Raw genomic sequence first — 21,611 nt, 5'->3', positions numbered from 1 at the left:
GGTACTGCTTTCCACCTATTTTTTTTCCTTCTTGGATTTTGGGTCATTTGGCAAAAAAGAGTGGACCTAAGACAACAAAAAATTATACAGCCCAAAGTCTTAATAGTGTCAACATTGAGAAACACTGCTTCACATCAAATCCCTTAGTCACAGAGTTGAACAGAAATTCAAGTAGGGAAACAAAATCTTTTTAAAAATCTAACTATTGTATATAATTTTTTCTTTGTCAAGAATTTTTATTAATTTTCACCTGCAATGTGAAATATTAGGCATTTTTTTCACATGGAAAATGTATTATCTTTTTTCCTGAGTATTTATTTAATGAGCACACATTTCATTATATAGATTTCACCATTTTGCCAAATAGGTTTTTTTTTTTTTTTTCTGGTTGGAAAGCAGAGATTAAGGAAGAACAAAAACAGTAGAAAAATTATAGAAATCATGTGTTTCACTAGGCAGAAGGCAAATAAAAATTGAGCTAGTGTCTTAATTTTTTGTATTTGAGAAACATGACTGATTTCAATATTTAATGGGCAGATATTTTACCTGCTTTTCCTTCCCCAACTTGAACTCTATATCTGTCTTTACTTTATTCTATCTTATCTCTTTGGTAAATTTGCAACAAAGATTCCATTAAATTCAGTGGTCTTTGGGCCAATTCTAAGTTTCAGAAAGATCGTCTGGGATATTTTTTTCTGAGGGACTTACATCATCCCAGGGCAAGGGAATATTCCCTCCACCTGAGGACAGGGGTTGGTTGAGGCTGCAAAGCGTAGTTTTGAATGTGGCAGGAAGGTCTTCTTCATTTTGTTCTGGGAAGCAGACATCCCTTCCCTTCTTCCTCATGCCCTGGGTTTGTGCCACAGCCCTGGAGATAGGCCCTGTCATGACTACTTTCGTCCCTCCCACACAGGAAAATCTGTTTGTTGTTTTGTAACACAGTCCAACAAGAAGTGAGGGAGGGAAGCGTTGTAACGGTATTCATTTCTTGTGAATATTGGAGTATTACGTATTTTCTTTTCAATATTCAAAGGTCTCTTCCAATTTCAGAAGTCTAATATCAGGAATCAGTTTCTAAGTTTATCACATAACTACCTCTCTTTCTTGGCTTTTGGAATACCTCTCATACTTCCATAAATGTAGTTACAGAGAAACTTTAGTAATGGCAATTTCTTTTTTTTTTTTTAAGATTTTATTTATTTATTTGACACAGAGTGAGATCACAAGTAGGCAGAGAGGCAGGCAGAGAGAGAAGGAGAAGCAGGCTCCCTGCTGAGCAGAGAGTCTGATGCGGGGCTCTGTCCCAGGACCCTGAGATCATGACCTGAGCTGAAGGCAGAAGCTTAACCTACTGAGCCACCCAGGCGCCCCAGTAATGGCAATTTCTTATCAAAAGCCAGGTACAAATTCTAGCCAGTGTTAACATTAAAAAAATATCCTCGGATTTTTTCCTTAGAAAGTAAATTGTGAAAGCTGTGTTTTATTAAATTAAGTATACACGTTGCATTATATGATAGGTTTAAATGCTAGACCTATTTTGTATCCTAGAAACATCAATATGTACTTTGTTAGAATAGAAACATATTTTAAATTTCAAAGCAATAGACTTACTCTATGTTGAGGCATGTCTTGGTTATTAAGATACTGTCAACAACAACAAAAACTTTTATGTATCCTGTTCCACAAAACCATGATTTCAAAAAATAACTTTTTAGTTTCTGAGAAGCCATCTCAAGAGCCAACATTCAAGAAATATGTTTATTTAGACCCCAAATTTTATAAGAAATGTCCACAACTATTTCTAAAATCTTGCTCAGTGTTCTTAGTTTAGCTGTCATCAATTCTCTTTTTAGTCTTTCATTCTTTCTTTCGCAATTTTTCTCTGGAATTCTTTATTCTTACAAACATCCACTTATACTTGGAAAAATAAAATATTTTGGCAAAATTCTTTCAAATAATTTATTTGCCCCCTTCTCCAGTTATAATTCAATGTATACTACAAATGCATATTAAGTTGTCTTTGAAAATATTTGTCTCCGTTTTGAGCTTACTTTAAAAGGGAATGACGAATGTGTAACTAAAGTTGTGCTTTGAAGTATGGTGGCTATCATTTATCATTTTAGTTGGAGAATGAGACTACTGTTAAATTATAAAAAGTAATCCCTTATTGCTCATACGCATGGAAATGACTCACTATTTTGCAAATCATCTGTCTTGCTCCTAGCGAGCCTGGTTTGGCCCAGTCAAGCAAAAATTTGAGTGCAGAAAAATAATGTGGACATCCCAAATGCCCAATGGTACCAGACTTTCAAAAGAATTTAGTAATTATGTTATAGATACACAAAGAGGTAGAGTATTTTAAATTATGGGGTTAGATTGAGGGGAGAGATAATAGGTACATTAAGACATTTAAAGACAAGTAGAGAAAAGATATATGTAATATATATTAAGCCAACTCCCAAGTTTCTTTTTGTTTTTATTACCTGTGGGAACTTCCTGCAGCCTAATTGTCTTTTTTTCTTTACATGTATAACTCTCTAACCACACTGTGAATTCTTGAGGGCAGGGATTGAATTTCATTCTTTATGTTCCCTGGACTGGATCACCTGAAGTAGCAAGTACATTCACTGGAATATTTAGAATATATTAAAAAACTGAAATATATCAGTTTTAGAAAATCATCACTGAACTTTAAAAAATATTAATTTTTTTCAAAGCTACAGAACAATATAAAATAGTATAATAAACATGCATGAAGCCAACATGTGCAGGTAACAGAGGTTGACAGTTTGTCATTTGCTTCAAACCATTTTTAAAAAATACTTAAAATTCTTGGAACACCTGTCTAGTTCAGTCAGTGAAGCATGCGACTCTTGATCCCGGGTTGTGAGTTCCAGCCCTGCAGTGGGTGTAAAGATTACTTAAAAACAAAATCTTAAAATAAATAAATAAATACAAGTAGTTAAAATTCCTTTTTTACCTTCTCCAATCTCCTTTGCCTCCCTTCCTCCCCATAGACAATCACTGTTCTGATATTGGTGTGTCCACTTTCTCTTCATGTTTTTAAATACATTTCAAGATATAACCTATAAATAGTTTATTGTTTTCATGCTTAAAATTTACATAAATATATTGCACTCTGTGTATCCTATATCTGGTTTTAAATTTACATTTGAATCTACATCAAAATTTAAAGTCTATCAAATCCTATCTCATAATTTTAATTTATATTTTTATTTCTCTGATTTCTAGTGAGATTGAGTGAAGTAATATAGGTTTATTTGCCTTGTGAGGTTTTTCTTTAGTGAATTGTTTTTTTTTTTTTTTTAAAGATTTTATTTATTTATTTGACAGACACAGATCACAAGTAGGCAGAGAGGCAGGCAGAGAGAGAGAGGGAAGCAGGCTCCCTGCTGAGCAGAGAGCCCGATGCGGGACTCGATCCCAGGACCCCGAGATCATGACCTGAGCCGAAGGCAGCGGCTTAACCCACTGAGCCACCCAGGCGCCCCTAGTGAATTGTTTATTCATATCCCTTGTACATTTTTCCACCAAAGAACCCTAGAGTTATATGTATTGCCTACATCCTCTTCCTATTTGATTTCTTTGTACATGTTTATAGTGCCTTTCCTATACAGGTATTTTAATTTTAAAGCAGACAAATCTATCCATCTTTTTTTCTGATATGAGATATTTTTGTTTTATTTAAGCAAACTTCACGTATCATGAGGTCATAAAATGTTTTGCCATATTTTCTTTTCTCATGCAGGAGGTGCATTTAAGTCTTTTCTTTCTGGAATTTATTTTGGTGTATGGAATGTGTTAGAGATCTTATTTTTTTAATCCTATATGGATAACCAATTTTTCTGGCCCCTTTCCTTGAATAGAACATGCTTTATTCATTACACTGTAATGGCACATGCCAACTTCCCCTATATGTGTGGGGTTGTGTCTGACCTCTCAGTCCTGCTTCACTACCTACTGATCATTTATACAGAAATGCCACATCATTTTAATTAATGTATTATACTGTGTCTCAATATGTACTGGAGTAAGTTCTGCTTCTTTGTATTGGCCATTCTTGGCCATTTTCACTTTCATGTGAATATTAGGATAAACCTATTAAATTAAAACGTGTTAGTATTTTGATTGGATTTGCATTGAATCTATAAATCAGTTATGGAGAAAATGGCATCTGTATGCTATTGAGTCTTTTAACTCTGAATGCTGTATATTGTTCCTGTTTTTAAAAGGCTTTTTTAGTCTTAAAATTTGATTTTTTTTTTTTTTTTTTTTTTGTATACAGGCCTCACCTTTATAGAGTTATTTCTAACACCTTTATTGATTATACTGGTTTTGTTAATAGGATTTTTTCCTAGAGTCAAATAGATAGGGGTTAAGAAGTCTGGGTTCTGGGTCCAAGGACTTGAGTTTAAATTCTAGCTCTACCACACACTAGGTGTGTCTCAATTTACTTACCTCTAATTTGGGAACAATTACTAGCACTACTTCAGTAGTGTTGTTGTGAAGAGTAATTGAGATAATACAGGCCTAGAATATAGTACTTAATATACTTGATTTATTAGCATTACTCCAACTCCTGTTATATCTCCTGCTTAGTTTTTGCTACTACAAAGGATGTTATTCATTTGTGTGTGTTCGTCTGTAGTTATTCTTGAATTTTCCTGATAGAAAATCACATCACAAAAAAGGACTTGTTTTTAAAATCCTTACACCTCTAATTTCTTCTTGTCTTACTGTGTTAGCTAGGACTTCTAATATAAGCATATATAGGCTAGTATAAACATAGTAATATAAGCATATGCTATGTTTTTACTGAAACAAATTAGACTTTTAGAGAATATTTATGTGAGTTTCCTCTTTTGCCAATGGTTAATTACACAGAAGTTTAACACACTCTTTCCGTGATTTTGGGCATTTTGCAAACAAACAAGCAAAGTAAAACATCGAAACACATATCAAGGTTTTCCTTCTGCCTATTATGTTGTTCCTCTGTCACATTCATTTCCTTAAATCCTACCCATCTTCAAGACGGCCAGTCTAATGCTAGTCTTCTACTCTAAACGCTATTTTCCTTATGAAACCTGTGGCTTCTCCTAGATGGAGGTAATATCTCTAGTCCTCTACCCCTTAGTGCTTCATCAGAATGAGAATCTCTCTTATTTGTACCCTAGATTACATTACAGTTATAAATATTATTATTGTTCCTACTCAGATTCTAAGATTTTTGAGGTCAGGATCAGCATCTGTTTTATTCTGAATTTTCTTTCCAGCTACTACTAGAAAAATTCTAGTTAACAAATAGCAAGTAAATAAATGAAAGAAAAAGTAATATCTGGAACTGAATATCAAACATGTCTAAAGCTCATTAGGGAAGAAGCATAAAAGCAGACACACATCTTTATTCTTTTGTGATAGTTTGCTTTTTTTTTTTAATTGTGTGGCCGTGAGTATACAGACATATAATTGATATTCTGAAACAAAGTCAGAATTTGACTACCACTGTGATTTTTGATTAATTAACTCTACTAGAACATGTGACACAATAGAAAGATAGTAGAAAAGCACCCTCATGGGGACAACCAGGATGCAGAAATAAATACCATTCATCTCTATTTAATAGAAAATTTAATAATCTATTCAGCTTTATTCTCTCCAGCTTAATCCAGGCCATTTCAAAAGTGGTCTTTGGAGAAATATTTTTTAAGAAGTAAGCTGACTCAGATGTTTGCAAGTAGGATGCTTGGATTCTTCCTTCTGTTTTTTTTTTTTTTTTTTTTTTTTTTAACTGAAGGAACAAGTCCCTCATGAAAAATACATTGTAGTGCTCCTTATCACTATCCATCACTATCCAGTCTTTGAGTTCACCACAGTTGCTTCATTTTTTTTTTTTTAAGATTTTATTTATTTATTTGACAGAGAGAGATCACAAGTAGGCAGAGAGGCAGGCAGAGAGAGAGGAGGAAGCAGGCTCCCCACAGAGCAGAGAGCCCGATGTGGGACTCAATCCCAGGACCCTGAGATCATGACCTGAGCCGAAGGCAGCGGCTTAATCCACTGAGCCACCCAGGCGCCCCACAGTTGCTTCATTTTATGTGGATTTTGCCCCTTTGGAATCTAAGTTTTTACCATCTAGACTGGTTTGTCACGGCAAATAGAAAATGTCTGGCGAAGTGGTGGACTGTTTTCTCTTTGAAAACTCTTCTCTTTGAGGAGAAATAGAACCCAAGGTTTTTATTCACGAATCACACAGAAATTTGATAAAAAAAAATATAAAGTACTAAATATGTAAATATGTAATGTCCTAAACGTAATCTCTAAGTTCTTAATGTATGCCATCCCTGTTTTTCAGAACTCGATCTCAACTTTATTTCTCAAAATATATCTGCAGAAGTCTGCAGAAACCTGCAGTCCAGCATCTGCTCCTGGAGGCCAGGCTTCCAGCTTGCACCGACTTTCAGGCTCTTCCTTCAGGCAAACACCTGGAGGCAATCATCTGCAGATGCCAGTCTGTAAGCAGATGTATATGGTAGGACAGCAGCACTTTTTGCCATTAGAACAGCTGGGAGGAAAGGAAAATAAATGTGTTCTGCTTTCCTTTGTGTCATATAAAACTCCCTTAGCGCATTCTCACCTGGAACCCATTTTCCTTCTCTTCTAGTCTTGGCTTGTTTTTGATGGGAAAAGAAACTTGCCTTACTTATCCTTTCAGGTTAAGAGGAAGTTTGTTCTTCCTTGACATCAGTCACCTTGGTTGAGATTGTTGCTCAGAAAGCATTCTTATATTTGCTTAAAATAGTCTCTGTTCCAAAAAGTGAGCTCCTTGAAGGGATTATGTTGGATTCTATAATTACTCCACCGTATGGTGCCTAGTACAAGTTTAAATACATAGACACACTCATAAATAATTATTTCTGATTTATATCTCAGGTGCAGCTGAAAACTCAATGTGAATAATTTTATTTAACATTTAAAAAATATATCCTCGGGGTGCCTGGTTGGTTCTGTTGGTGGTGTGTGATTCTTGATTTTGGGGTTGTGAGTTCGAGCCCTGTGTTGGGTGTAGAGATTACTTAAAAATACAATCTTGGAATGCCTGGGTGGCTCAGTTGGTTAAGCATCTGCCTTTGGCTCAAGTCGTGATCCCAGGGTCCTGGGGTGAAGTCCCACATTGGGTTCCTTGCTCAGAGGGGAGCCTACTTCTCCCTCAGGCTGCTGCTCCTCCTGCTTGTGCTCTGTCTCTCTTTCTTTGACAAATAAATAAAATCTTAAAAAAAGTAAATTCTTTATATAATATACACACACACACACATTTTTGGTTTACTGATGAGATTGTTTGGAAAAGTAATACATAATTACATATTATTTTAGAGAAATGTATTTAGTCTTCTTGATTTTAACATTCTTAATCAAAGTGATATGCTGACTGGATAAAAAAATACTCAAATAATAAAGAACACATAATTAAAAAAAATACTTGTTTTCTGCTCCACCCTTCTCTGCCTTCAATCCTAATTCCTAGAGACAACATTTTTAAGTGCTTCTGTTTAGATTCTTCTGTTAGTCAGCTCCATTAGTACCAAATAAAATGGAGACACCTCTAATTCTTTATTTATCCAGTTAAGACATCAGTTGTCGGGGCGCCTGGGTGGCTCAGTGGTTTAAGCCGCTGCCTTCGGCTCAGGTCATGATCTCAGGGTCCTGGGATCGAGTCCCACATCGGGCTCTCTGCTCGGCAGGGAGCCTGCTTCCCTCTCACTCTCTCTGCCTGCCTCTCTGCCTACTTGTGATCTCTCTCTGTCAAATAAATAAATAAAATCTTAAAAAAAAAAAAAAAGACATCAGTTGTCCTCCCAGCATGATGGATGAGAATTAGCACGCACCAAGCCTATACCCTTCTCTCTCTAGCCCAATTTTACAATTTTTAATTCTTCTAAATATCACTTATAAGGGTGTCTTAAGAACATGTACATTTATTTTTCCTGGGTAAATACCTAGAAACAGAATTGCTAGGTCTTATGATATTATTAATTATTGTTATTAATTTATAGTAAATAAGTGGAATACTATTCAGCATTGAAAATAAAGGAAATTCTTCCAAAGAAAACATATAATTGACCAACAGGCATATGAGAATGTGCTCAACATACTAATCATCAGGTAAACACAAAAACACAATGAGATATTACCTCACATCCATCGAGATGACTGTTATCAGAAAGACAAGAGATAATAAGTGTTGGCAAGGGTGTGGGGCAAAGGGAACCCTTGCACACTGTTGGTGGGAATGTACATCGGTAGAGCTATTAGAGATTCATCAAAAAATTAAAAATAGAACTATCATATGGTCCAGCAGCTCCTCTTCTGTGTATATCCCCAAAGGAAATGAAATCAGTACCTTGAAGAGGTATCTGTGCTCCCATGTTTCTTGTAGCATTAGTCATAAAAGCCAAGAAACAGAAATAACTGGTCTGTCAACAGATGAATGGATAAAGAAATAGATATATGCACACATATATATAAATGTACATATATACACACATATGCATAATTATATATATACACAAATATACGTAAACTTATATATACTATTCAGCCTTAAAAAAGGAGAGTCTGTCATTTGCAGTAACATGCATGAACCTAGAGAATATTGTTCTTAGTGAAATAAGTCAGACACAGAAAGAAAAATAATGCATGATTCCATTAATACATGAATTCTAAAAAGTCAAATACACAGGTGAAGAGAGAAGAATGGTGATTATCAGTAGTGGTAAGGTTGGGGAAATGGAGATGTTAGTCCAAGGATACAGAGTTGCAGATATGTAGGATGAATAAGTCTAGAGATCCAAGGTATAGCATGATGACTATAGTTAATCATACTGTATTGAATATGGAAAATTTGCTGAGTGGAGATTTGGGGACTCTCACCACACACAAAAAAATGGTAACTGTCAGGGGAAGATATGTTAATTAGCTTGATTATAATAACCATTTTGATATATATTTGAATATACATTTATATATCATATTGAATATTTACTTATTTATATATATTTATATATTATTATAATATCATAGTATACATAGTATATATTAATATTTATACATATAATTTATATATAAATATATATTTGATATATATCAAATTATCACTGTACATCCTAAGTATATACATTTTTATTAAAAAATTAAAAATTAACCTATCCCTGTTAAAAAAGATGGAAGAAAATTCTGACACCTGCTATGTGGATGAACCTTTAGGACATTATGCTAAGTGAGATAAGCCAGTTACAAAAAGACAAATACTGTGTGATTTTGCTATGTGAGATATCTAGAATAGTCAAACTTATAGATACAGAAAATAGAATGGTGGTTGCTAAGGAATGGGGGAAGGGGCTATGGGGAGTTGTTTAATGAGTACGGAGTTTCAGTTTTGCAAATGAAAAGTGTTCTGGGGGCGCCTGGGTGGCTCAGTGGGTTAAAGCCTCTGCCTTTGGCTCGGGTCATGATCCCGGGGTCCTGGAATCGAGCCCCGCATCGGGCTCTCCGCTCATCAGGGAGCCTGCTTCCTCCTCTCTCTCTCTCTGCCTGCCTCTATGCCTACTTGTGATCTCTATCACATAAATAAATAAAATCTTTTTTTTAAAAAAAAAAAAAGGGCGCCTGGGTGGCTCAGTGGGTTAAGTCGCTGCCTTCGGCTCAGGTCATGATCTCGGGGTCCTGGGATCGAGTCCCGCATCGGGCTCTCTGCTCAGCAGGGAGCCTGCTTCCTTCTCTCTCTCTCTGCCTGCCTCTCTATCTACTTGTGATCTCTGTCAAATAAATAAATAAAATCTTAAAAAAAAAAAAAAAAGAAAAGTGTCCTGGAGACAGATTGCACAACGATGTGGATATACTTAGCACTACTGAATTGTACAGTTAAAAATGATTAAGCTGGTAAATTTTATACAGTTTGTGTTTTACCACAATTAAAAAAAAGTATAATGATAACATACATGTTACCAGAAAAGTCAAGAATATTAAATGAATGAAGTGTGAAATTAATTCTTCACTGTCTGTATACCTGAGAGGTAACCAGATCAAACAGTGAAAGTTTTTTCTCTTGTCCTAAATTACTAAAGCATAGAAGAGTTATCAGTGGTAAAGAAGATAATACCTCTCCTTTAAGGAACTCATGTTCATAATGGCTACACTACTATCTGAACTTGGACACAATCAGTACTTAATATGTAGTGTCATTTTTCTGGGTAATCCCACATAGCTTTAAAAAAAGAAAAGACAAATGAATATTTCTTAGTATCTAGTATGTGCTAAGCATTCTGCCAGTTTCTCTATAAACAATATTTAACTTAATTTCTTCACAGTGTTATGAGTTGAATTTTCAAAAGACTTCTGTAATAACTAGTCCTTGTCTTCATCATGCCACTTAACACACTCTACCTCCCTCTTGCTTCCTTGAGGCATAGGCTGTGTTGTGTCTGCTTTTGTACCTCTCCGTGCCTGTACCAGTAGTTAGAACATGATATGTACTTAGGCAACGTTTGTTGAATAGGAGACTATTACTACTCTCATTTAAAAACTTGTGCCACTGACTTTCAAGGGGGTTAGGCAAGATCAGAGAGCTAGTAAATGACGGAACTATCATTTAAAGTAAATGTATGGTTTTCCTTTTTCAAACTCTAGCTTGTCTTTCTGATTTTCTGCTAAATAGGTTCCTACACTGTGATGCTAGGGTAGAACTGTGGGCCATTGCCATACTAAATGAAGTCGTGAATATAGAATTAGGTACTCAGCTCAGTGGATTCAGAAGCAAAATTAAGTCTGACATGTATGATGATAACAGTTGGCATTTGCAATAACTTTATGTGGCATTATATACTCATTAATTAGTCTACATAATACTTCATTATGTGAGTCTTCATTACTGAATTTTAAGTACCTAAGAAACAACGTTGAATTAGCAATTAAACTAAGCCACATGAATAAACAGACACAGTATAGCATTCTATGAAGTCAAAATGAACATTCATGTTCTTAGAACTCAGTAATCAGGCTTTTCTTCATATTATGAAGAAACTATTCTTTTCCCTCTTCTCTAGAGAAACATTTCTCATGAAGTAGCTAGGCAATTCAACGAAGAACCACAGTTAATGGATTTTTATATGTTAATTTTAGTTAAGTAATTAATATTTTAAAGTTTATTTCTGACGTGAGGGTTAGTAGTTATTCACAATTTTATTATCCAACTTTTTTTATCCATGTAGAATTTCCATTCCCTGGCTATGAGAAAAAAAAAAAGAATAATATTTTGAATTACACATTAAATTGAATAAATTTGAAATAAAATAAATCCAACTAAGATAGATGTTTACCTCAATATAAATAAGTAGAGAAAAGGAAAAAGAATAGAGACTTAGAGAGTAGAAACTGTGCTTTAAAAACCAAATTTTAACAGAATGTATACTGTGTAGTGAATCTTTTTACCTCTCTTTTCCCAGAGTTGGTGAATGGAAGGCAAACTTTGGAATAGATATTTACTTTGTTTCAGAAAAAAGATGTCTGCTAAAACTGGCATGTTCTAGTTAGAATGGGATTTTGGAAAGGGAGGAGACTATTCTACATGTTTTTTTTTCCTCCTATAACAAAGGAGCCCCAGGTGGCAATTAAGCCCAGAGCTAGAGACTTCAAGTAGTGACACAGACGACAATGGCAGGTGAATGGGATTTTCCTCTGTGAGTTCTGATTTTCTCATGGCTTTCCAGAAGCATTATCTTCGGAAATCTGGAGAAGCTGAGTTCGCTTCTTCTGTCTGGGGTAGAAAGAGACAAATGAGAGAAGTCCAGGGCTCTGCCTCTGTATGAGAATGCTCTTTTTGTTCATTTCCTCAGATGAGGCAGAATTATTTTTAAATGGCTGAAACTAAAAATAGTTGTTAGTAGTCCAAAAACCCTATAAATAGTGCCTGCCCTTTAAAAGATGTAAAAATTCTAGCTATTGGCTAAATAGGAGACATCCAGGAACTATCAGGACCTTGTCTGGGGTGTGGCTAGGACAGGGTCATTTCAGGTCTTGAAGCAGGAGAACATTTGCCCTTTGGAGGAAATAGGTTCATTAGCAGTTCCTAGAAGTGCACATAGATACGTGAGGGTGAGCAGCGCTACAGATTACCCAGATGACATGGGAATGGGAAAAATACATCTTTTCTTGCTGTCTGACTCCAGCTTGAGATAGATGAAAAGATGGATTTAGGGACACTGTAACTGTCAATTTGGCTGTTAATATTACTCATGAAGTGGGAAGCATAGACAAGAGAGACAGTTTTATGGCATTGTAAAGGAAAATGTAGTAAAAAACCTTTATAGAAATACTGAGGGGGATGCTTTCAATTGTGAAATACTTAAAAAAAAAAAAGTTGAAAATAGAGTCACACATTTCTTCTCTTTAAAAATTGCCTGTCAAGTTAGTGGTGAAGACGTGTGAATAAAATAAGCTAATTTGTAAGTAACTGATTCAAAACAGAGTTTATAGGGCAATCAGGTGCAACTATGGTCTAGGCATATGTTTCACTGATACGTAGTTGTGCTATTCCATTAAGGTCAGATTTGTGTACCACTTCTGTAGTACTTTTTAAAATTAAATTTCAGAATTGTATAAGCAAAATTTGCATTAAAGATTCATTTTAAGACTTCAGGAGAAGAAATGCAGATGGGCAATACAAAAAGGTGTTCAACCTTTCTATAGAAGAAAACACTCAAAGTAATAAGAAAATTTTGGCTGCTAGTTTAGAAAAAAAATTTAATATAGATATTTTAAAGAACTGATATTAGAAAGGTAAAGCAAAATAAGTAGTCTCTGGAGCTGCAGAACATGTAAATTAGTTTAACCTCTTTGACGCTATTAAAATTTAACTTTTGCTCACCCTTCAATCCAACAAATTTACTTGTTGAAATTTATTCTCAGGCAGTGACTGGATAAGTGTACAAAAATGATTTAAATATAGGAATGGAAGTATCATAATTGCTGGCAAATAAATAATCATGTTGGTCATATTATGACATATTCATGTAATAGAAAAGTTTGATTATTAAAAATGATATTGCATATTTATGCTTATTGACAAGAAAAGTTCTCTATAAAATGTTTTTGAGTGTATTATGTAGATTAAAACATAGCATTTAGATTAAGCCCATTAAAAATTACATCTGTATGTATTGAGAGAGTTTGGAATCATGTTCCCCAAAATTTTGAGTAAACTTTCCTTGTTAGTGGGATTCCAGGTGGTGTTTTAATATTCTTTGTTATACTCTTCTGTTTGAACTGGACAATGAGTATATGTTTAAAAATCCACAAAACACATCCCAATTTTAATTTTGTAAAACAAATCCTTCTTAAACGGTGGAGCTATAATAACTTTATTTTCTACATTAAATGAAAGTGAACTTCATAGAATTAAGATACTTGCTCACATGCTCTTACCACCCTCACCAGCCCTCAGTGTTCCCACGGAGATGATGAGGTAAGCCATTTTATTAATAAATTTTTTTTTTTAAAGATTTTAGTTATTTATTTGACAGAGATCACAAGTAGGCAGAGAGGCAGGCATGGAGAGGGGGGGAAGCAGGCTCCCCGCTAAGCAGAGAGCCAGATATGGGGCTCGATCCCAGGACCCTGAGATCATGACCTGAGCTGAAGGCAGAGGCTTAACCCACTGAGCCACCCAGGCGCCCCTTATTAATAAAATTTTTATGGGTTGAAAAAATCAGTTTTGTGTCCCAAATGATACAAAAGGTAAACTAAATTGAAAGATTTATGATGTATGTGGTATTTGTTCAGATAATGATTTAAACACAGGTCATGTTGTATTATGGGATACTAATAGATTACAACCAGATCTTTTTTTAAAAATTTAGTTTCTATGAAATTTAGTTTATTGTTTTGTCTCATTTCCCAAAGTAACACTGATACATTATTCTTTTCATTACTATAATGTCTCTAGTAAAAGTCCCCATAATGAAAGTAAAGTAATATATTTTATTGCCTAATTTGTTTATTCATTCTTTTATCTTGGGAATTTATTTTTGATAAATAAGAGTAAATATCTCACACTGTTAAAGTATTGAATTCAGCTTTGAAGGATGGTTACGTGCTAAAGAAGGTTATAAATACAACTTATTTTTTGATCAATCGCCCCTAACCAAAGTTTAGTTTTAATAACAAGGCTCATACTAATCTGTATACCTTGAAGCAATATGGAAGTTGTAGAGGATTTTCCTGTTTTTGAGCTTAGGGTCTTTCAGCTGTTACATCTTTGCAAACAATGCAGATTAAACATTCATTATCTTGTAAAAAAATAAAAACAGCAGAAAGTGAAATCACAATTTTCAAAAACTTTTTATACAATTTCATATTATTTATTAATAAAACCTCCAATGCAGCATAATAGTAGGTTTCATTCAATATGAAGAAATTCACTACTATGTTGCAAAGTATGTAAGTTTCATTAGTAAACAAATAATTCTATATTTATTCTAGATAAATAATTACCGCTCAATTTTTTAGAAAAAAACATTTAGTAAACTCTAGATCTTGTTTTTTTTTTTTGAATGGCAACTCCATTGAAGAGAAATTCTACTCAAAGTAAAAATGAATCAGTTTGAAGTAAATGGTTACATTACATATGATGTAATGAAACTACTGAGTAAATCTACATTTTAATATTTCTGCACCGTATCGAAAATTTCTCATATTTTATTGGTAAAATTATTCTCCAAGTTTTTTCCACTTGCGGTTTTTATTATGTCCGTGTTGATAATATATCTTATTCTAATTATACCATAACACTTCTTTCCCAAAGAGGTTGGACTGTTTAGTCTAGATCCTTGGTGAAAAGATCGACTACTGGTTTTGCATGAAAATAGAGTGACATAGAGGCTTTGATGATGAGACTAAAACAACAGGCCAATATAAACAGACTTTGGAGTTGGAAGGAAGCTAATTGTTATATGGGTGGAATGATAGAAGAATTTTAAGGACTTAAGGACTACAAATCAGTGATTTTTCTGATTGGCATTTGTTAGTGAACTAGCCAAAAAAAAAAAAAATCAGTAATTTGTTAAATATTCTGTTCATTAATTGACATGTAATTTGAATGAGTTAAATGAACACAAGTTTAATTAAGCTGAATTAACAGAAGATGAAGTGCTGTCTGAAGGCCTTGATGATATTCTTCATGGTTTTCTTTGACACTCAAGCTACCAGCAAGACTTATGATCTACCTTTGTGTTTTTTTCCCATGGAATTCTAATTTTAGTTTTAGAAATGACAAAGATAGTAGTTACCAAATAGTTTTATGTCTTCACATGTGTCTAGTTATCTTTGATTTTATGTTGATTATTGTGTTTGAAAAGCTGCAGACATACCTTGATTTGTCAAGCCCCACTTTTTCATGCTTTAGGTTTGTGATAACTTTTTATCAAGTAAGACCATTGGTATCATTTTCCCAATTACATTTACTCATTTTGTGTCTCTGTGTGACATTTTGATTATTTATTTATTATTTTTTTAAAAGATTTTATTTATTTATTTTACAGACAGATATCACAAATAGGTAGAGAGGCAGGCAGAGAGAGAGAGGAGGAACGAGGCTCCCTGCTGAGCAGAGAGCCCGACGTGGGTCTTGATCTCAGGACCCTGAGACCATGACCTGAGCCAAAGGCAGAGGCTTTAACCCACTGAGCCACTCAGGTGCCCCATTTTGATTATTTATAACAAACTTTCCAAACTTTCAGGCTTTTTATTATTATTTCAAATTTTTCAGTTATTACTCTGTTATAGTGATCTGTGATCAGTGATTACAACTTGCTGAAAACTCAGATGTTGGCTAGCCTTATTTTAGCAATAAAGTATTTTTTAATTAAGATATTATGTTGGTTTTTTAGACATAATGTCATTTCATACTTAATAGACTATTGTATAAATATTACTTATATATGCACTAGGTAGTCAAAATATTGGCTCACTGTATTGCTTTATTTGCTTTATTGTGATGGCCTGAAACTGAACCCAAAGTATCTCCAAGTATGCCTGTACTTGTAGTATATGTTTGTGGTTGATGTCTTCCTCCATCCAAAGAGGATTTTCTTTGCCTTTTACTGGCACATGGAAGCACTAGCCATTCATGGCCACTTTAATCCAAATTAAATCCAAATTAAGAGTTTGATATATTCTGTGATGCAGAAAGAACTTGAAGATGGGCAGCTCTCCATTTAGAACTGGCTTACTTCAGATGTAACTCCTAGAGTACAGCTCTTTGAGTCTCCATCTAAGTGAGAGTTAAATTGTCAAAATCTTCACCCTTCATAAACCCTGGACTCTAGGTATTGTCTCTTGTCCTAAGTGTCACCAAAAGTGTAGCTCAGCTGATTTCCTTCGTCTTCAGGATTGGGAAGGACAATCCCAGGGCCAGAATTACCTTTTTGAATCTTACCTACAAAGTAAGTATTGTTCTTCAGTACTTTTAAAAGATCATAAAGATGTAAAATATTTGTAAGATATGAAATCTGGTTTTTTAGTTATTTTTAGTGGCAAAATGTTTCCAAATTACTCTACCATTAACTGAAGTAGAAGTTCCATATTCTTTTTTTTTTTTTTTTTAAAGTAGGTTCCATACCCAGTGTGGAGCCCAACATGGGGCTTGAACTCATAATTATGAAATCAAAACCCAGATCAAGCCAAGATCAAGAGCTGATTGCTCAACCAACTGAGCCACCCAGGAACCCCATCCCATATTCCTTTTAGTTGTAAATATTCCATCATGTAACTTCTTGGGTGTTTTTCCTTGTGAAAGTTTGTGTGTGTGTGTGTATGTGTGTGTGTGTGTGTGTTCATGTGTGCGTCTACCAATTTCTTTATCAGTTGTTATCTAGTCCTAAAAGAATAAAAATTAATGAGGTTTTATTTACATAGTTTCATTTCCTGACTTGTATGCATATGTGTGAACTTTGGTACATATTTGGTCAGACAGATTTGTGTTTAACTCTTGTGTTTGCCATTTACTAGCTAAATTACCTTGGGCTAGATAATGTAATTGATCTTTCTAACTTGGCTTTTCTTGTTTAAAATAACAACTGCCTTACATTTACTGAGATGTTGTATGTTACAGGCATAAAATAATATTCATATATGATAAGAATATGGGGACTTTCCTATTCTCTCTTCCTCACATTTATTTTGCAATATTGAAGAGTTAAGTCTTTGAGTAATAGGCATTTACCAGACATCTTTTTCCCTCCAGTAATCTCTTGATTTATTATCCCAAAACATCCACCTTTTAAAATATATTATTATTGTTATTATTTTTCTGGTCCATTTCCCCTAATAGACGTACAGTTCTTAAGAACAGGGCTTATGCTTTGTCTCTCTGTATCCTCAGAATCTAGTACAACTCCTCACAGAATATTAAGTGTTCAACATTTTTTGAATCCATAAATATTTGTATTTGGTTGTTTCAGGGATTCATCAAATACCCTTTAGGTTTTGCATCAACTTGAATGGCAAAAGGAAACGAAATATTTGTCTGTAATTAATATTAAAAACTAAATATTTGTAAGTGTATTTAGCTCCTAAAATTTCATTTTCAACTGTATACTACCTTTATGAGGGTACTAGAATATATTTTTATGTACCTTATAAACTTTATACTAATTTTCAAATAGAAATTTTTGAATCCAATTTCCCCCTTTTTTTTTCTGTCCCTTTTCTTTTTTCCCTTCTCCCTCTCTTCCTTTCTTTTAATATTTTCTGCTGTAAAATGTAACACACTTTCAGAAAAGTGCATTCAATAGTTACATATATTTGATGAATAATTATTAAACAAACATGCAACTACAACCTTTGTCAAAATAAATAGAATGCTTGTATTTTGCTTCTTTTGCTCAATATTATATTTATGAATTCTTTCATGGTACGGTGAATAGCTCTAGTTCATTTATTTTATTAGTACATTTTTCTCATCCATTATACCGCTGAGGGATCTTTATTTCTAGTATTTAGTTATTCAGAATATTGCTAATGTGAACATTCTTGTATATGCCTCTCATACATGATCACTTTAGTCTCTCTAGTGAACAGAGAGTAAGAGTAAAAATTTCTAGATCATATTGTACAGTGTCTTTAGCATGAGTAGGTATAGGAAACTGCATTTTGATGTGATATACGACTTTACATTCCCATCATAGTGTATGAATGTTCCCAGATACTGCAAATTCTTTTAGTGTTAAAGATTTCTTTAGAAGATTTTTATTTATTTATTTATTTATTTATTTATTTATTTATTTGAGAGAGAAAGAGAGAGCACATAGTTTATCTCATTTAACTTTCAATTGGCATTTCCAAAGAATTTAATCTGATTGAATTCTAAACATTTGTCACTTATGTTACAAGTGTCTTTTCCCACTCTGAATTTTTCTTTAACTGTCTTGCTTTTTGGGGAGGGGTTTAAAATTTATTTAAATTTTAGTTAATGTACAGTGCAATATTAACTTCTGGAGTAGAATTTTGTGATTCATCTCTTACATACAACACCCAGTGTTCATCAAACAAGTGCCCTCTTTAATACCCTTCACCCATCTAGCTCCCCCCAACCCACTTCCCTCCATCAACCTTCAGTTTGTTCTCTATTGTTAAGAGTCTCTTATGGCTTGTTTCCCTCTCTCCTTTTTTTGTTTTCCTTCCTACTATATGTTCATCTGTTTTCTTTCCTAAACTCATGTATGAGTGAGATCATATGGTACTTGTTTTTCTCTGACCGGATTATTTCAGACAGCAAAATACACTCTAGCTCCAACCACATCATTGCAAATGGCAAGATCGCATTCTTTTTTATGGCTGGGTAATATTCCACTGTATATACATACCACAACTTCTTTATCCATTCATCAGTCAGTGGACATTTGGGCTCTCTCCATAGTTTGGCTATTGTTGATAATGCTGCTATAAACATCAGTGTGCATGTACCTCTTCAAATCCACATTTTTTTATCCTTTGGGTAAATACATAGTAGTGCTGTTGTTGGATCATAGGGCAGTTCTATTTTTTAACTTTTTGAGGAAACTCCAAAGCATCTTCCAGAGTGGTTGCACCAGTTTTCATTCCCACCAACAGTGCAAGAAGATTCTTCTTTCTCTGGATCCTCACAAGCATCTATTGTTTATTACATCATTAATTTTAGCCATTCTCACAGGTGTGAGGTGGTATCTCATATGGTTTTGATTTGAATTTCCCTGATGATGCATCAGACACATGATGCAGATCATGTGTCTGCAAGTCATCTGGATGTCTTCTCTGGAAAATTTCTACTCATGTCTTCTGCCCATTTCTTACATGGATTTGTCTTGATATTTTTGGATAAGCAGAAGAAATCTGTTTTAATGAAGTCAAATTTATTAATCTTGTTCTTTATAGCTAAGGCTTTGTGTCTTAAAGTATTGCCTACCCTGAGGTCAAAAGGTATTCTCTTATACTATCCTTTAAATATCTTTCAATTTTGTTGTTCAACTTTAGATATTTAAACTACTTGGAAATTATTTTTGTGTATAGTGTGATTCATGGGTTCAATTTTTTTTTCCCCAATATGGATATCCAATTTTTAAGCAACTCTTAATGTGGTGCTTCACAGGTATGTTAGATTATCATCATCATTATTAAAAGGGACATTTTATGGCATATTACTCTTTAAAATTTCTTTAATGTATCCCAAAAGGTTTAATAATTTTGGGGGGGGGGTAACTTTCCCTATAGAGGTTTTGTACAACTTTTGATTTAATTCTAGATACTTGATATTTTTATTTATTTATTTTTTAAAGATTGTACTTATTTGTCAGAGAGAGAGAGAGAGAGGGAGAGCACAAGAAGGGGGAGCTATAGACAGAGGGAGAAGCAGGCTTCCTACTAAGTAAGGAGACAGAAGAGACTTGATCCCAGAACCCTGGGATCATGCATGACCTGAGCTGAAGGCAGATGCTTAACTAACTAAACCACCCATACGTCCTTTTTATTCTGTTTTAAATGGAATGTTCAGCATTTTATTTTATATATATTTGTTGCTTTTATATACAAATTAAATTGATTTCTGTATATTGATTTAAATCTGAGAACTTTTCTAAACTCTTTAATTAACTCAAATAATTAACCTATGGAATATTTTGGATTTTCTATACATTTAATTTTGTCAGCTGTTAACAATGAAAATTCGATTTTTTTCCTTTCAGGACTGAAACTCACTATTTCTTTTCCTTTTGGTACTCCAGGCTAGGATTTCCTTTAAAATAATGAATAGAAATTCTGACAGCAGACATTTTTACCTTTTTCTTCAACTAAAGAGAAAGGTTTCAAAGCTTTATCATTTAATACAATGTTTGCTATGGGTTTTTTGTAAGTACCCCTTATCAGGGTAAGAAGACTCACTTCTGTTCCTAGTGTGTACAAATTCTTATCATCAATGGATTTTGAATTTTATTAGTGCTTTCTCTGCATTTATGGAGTTAATGATATATTTACCCCATTTTTAAAACTTGATATAGTAGTGAATTATATTTATTTTTTTTAAAAAAAACGTTAAGCCAACATTTCTTTATGGGATAAAATAAAGTTGGCCATAATATATTACCCTCTTTGTATTGTAATGGATTTGACTTGATAACCTTTTTTAAAAATCATTTTGGCAGTTGTTGATGTTCACTGAAATAGCTTCATTCAAGGAAATAGCAGGTCAGATTTTTGGCCATTAGGGGGGAATGCATTTAACCAGGTTTGATACCTTCTTTAAAAAGAATTTTTGCATTCACAGTAAGACTCGAAACTTTTAATTTTCCTTCCTCATGCTATCCTTCAGATTTGGTACTTTTTTTAAAAAAAGATTTTATTTATTTGACAGAGAGAGACACAGCAAGAGAAGGAACACAAGCAGGGGGAACAGCAGAGGCCGAGGGAGAAGGAGGCATCCGTGGAGCAGGGAGCCGGATGCAGGACCCTGGGATCATGACCTGAGCTGAAGGCAGACTCTTAAGGACTGAGCCACCCAGGTACCCCCAGATTTGGTATTAATGGGTTATAAAATGAATTGTAGAATATAACATTTTTCTCTATTCTCTGAAAAAAAATTGTGCAAGTCTTTGTCTTAGCCTACTCATGCTGCCATTAAAAAAAATCCCCATAGATTGGTGGCTTAAGCACAGAAGTGTATTTTCTCATAATTCTTAAGGTTGAGCATCTGAGATAGAGGTGCAGTATGTTTGTATTATGGTGAAGATTCACCATTACTGGCTTGTAGATGGCTGTCTTCTCACTCTGTCCTCAAGAAAGAGAGGGAGGGAAAGAGGTAGGGGGAGGGTGGGGAAAGGGAGAGAGGTTCTTCTTTGGTTAAAAAACTCGTAATTTAGAGCATATAATCTCATCCTTAGGGTCTCACTCTCATAACCTCATCTAAACCTAATTACCTCCCAAAGTCTTCATCATCACATGGAAGGGGCAGTAGGGCTTCAACATATAAAATTTGTGGGGCAAGGGGTGCACAGCTCAGTCCATAACGGTCT

General features: G+C 34.2%; 1 long non-coding RNA gene across 1 annotated transcript in view; it reads left to right on the top strand.

Annotated features, from left to right (window-relative positions):
- LOC123939662 overlaps window positions 1-20,991 on the top strand; it is a 124,255-nt gene extending 103,264 nt beyond the window's left edge. The window contains exon 3 of the long non-coding RNA XR_006817948.1: window positions 20,954-20,991. This is a non-coding gene — a long non-coding RNA (uncharacterized LOC123939662). The remainder of the gene's footprint in view (window positions 1-20,953) is intronic.
- The last annotated feature ends 620 nt before the right edge of the window (window positions 20,992-21,611 follow it).

The sequence above is a fragment of the Meles meles genome, chromosome 4, assembly GCF_922984935.1.
Source record: "Meles meles chromosome 4, mMelMel3.1 paternal haplotype, whole genome shotgun sequence".
NCBI lineage: Eukaryota > Metazoa > Chordata > Mammalia > Carnivora > Mustelidae > Meles > Meles meles.
The sequence above is the reverse complement of the archived record's forward strand: the minus strand, read 5'-3'. Positions and strand labels throughout refer to the sequence as shown.